This window comes from Etheostoma spectabile, chromosome 13 (genome assembly GCF_008692095.1).
Source record: "Etheostoma spectabile isolate EspeVRDwgs_2016 chromosome 13, UIUC_Espe_1.0, whole genome shotgun sequence".
Classification (NCBI taxonomy): domain Eukaryota; kingdom Metazoa; phylum Chordata; class Actinopteri; order Perciformes; family Percidae; genus Etheostoma; species Etheostoma spectabile.
The window spans coordinates 4,101,418-4,102,959 of record NC_045745.1 but is presented as its reverse complement, the minus strand read 5'-3'; the positions used below and the strand labels follow the sequence as shown (position 1 = coordinate 4,102,959).

Genomic DNA, 1,542 nt, shown 5'->3' with positions numbered 1-1,542 from the left:
GATATGGCTGATGGTAAACACACATAGGCTACACACTGACTGAGGTAATACCAGTTGATATATGTTTTACTGTAGGAATTACTAGAACAGAGAACTGTGTAAATCCTATTTTACAAGCCATGCCAAAACGTAGTGTATTTAATCTATCCGCTATAGAAATGCAATCCATTTGCCATATGCTGGCATTGTGTGTGTGTGTGTGTGTCCATCTGTGTATCTGTCTCTGTGTGTGTCTGTGTGTCCCTGTGTGTGTCCATACTATTGTTATACATTATCTAAGCAAAAGATCATGATATTTGTCCCATTTGTCTGGCAGAGCACACACATGTCAATAACGCTTTCTTTTGTATTATTTAAGAACACATTTTCCAACACATTTCCATTCACTTATTTTTTTATGATTCAACATTGAACCCCAGTTCAATTTGAGTCATTTCATTTGCAAAAAAAACAACAAGAAAATGTACCGTTCAATGTCACAATTTACATGATAGTTAAGCACCTTGAGTTTTTTAAAATAGAAAATCCCAAACCTAATTAAAGCTGTAAGCAGTGACTTCATTAAAAGGTGCAAGTAGCAATAAGTGGACCCAGATTTGACAATGTACATTTGAGTTACAAATTTCCTGAAGCATCATCAGGGTCTTCCTTAACACTTTAAGGAAGAGGAAATCTAAGTAATGATAATGATATAATAATGACTGTGTCTTCCTGCTGCAAGTAGGTGGCGCTGTGACGTATAAATACATATTGGCACGTAGATGTCTTCAGGCCATGACACTTGTCAAGCAAGGGACATTTGGGCAGATTGGACGGTCTAGTTAAACCACTTCTTGTTTCGTGGCTCTACATGGAAATTTAACTGGTTTTTTAATTGGTTTTGTTTGACAAAAGTGCAAAATGTACTAAGGAATTTTTGAATCAACTGGGTTAATTCTGTAGGAGTAGGCTTACATTAAAGTAGCCTACGATTTCTGCAAAAATTGCCAAAAAAAAATACAAATTACATTTTTAATGTTTGACTTCCTGTTGATTTAAGTTTTTTCTCTAAGAGGCTTTTTTGTAAGTATGGACGTATGCCTCCCAAATTTCATACATCAAGGGCTCCTTCATTGAAAGTTGTATGGGGCGCTATGGAGCCAATTTGCCACACCCATGCCCTGTAGAGCTAGGATCGTTTCTTTATTACATGCGAGAAGAAGAAGAAAAAAAATATTTTGAGAAAATGTTTTCATACCAATAGCAAAAACTACTTTTTTTAAACTCTCAAATATATATTTTTGCTATAAGTGTGAGAAAAAAAATTCTCTCGAAAAAAATTGTTTTTCTCTTATATAACTTTTTTTTAACTCTCAAATATATATTTTCTGCTATCAGTTAGAGAAAAAAAAAATCTCGCTCTCATACACTGACCGTCTTTGCTCTCGATTCAATTTTTTACTCTCCGATTTTTCTCTCGATGTGAAAACAGTGTCATGGGCGGGGCCACGGTCCCATTGGCCAGTTGGGCGGGGCCACGTTCCTATTGGCCAGTCGGGTGAG

At 36.1% G+C, this 1,542-nt stretch overlaps 1 protein-coding gene across 1 annotated transcript in view; it reads right to left on the bottom strand.

Annotated features, from left to right (window-relative positions):
• aspa (aspartoacylase) overlaps positions 1–1,542 on the bottom strand; it is a 12,540-nt gene that overhangs the window by 9,963 nt on the left and 1,035 nt on the right. The window lies entirely within an intron of this gene.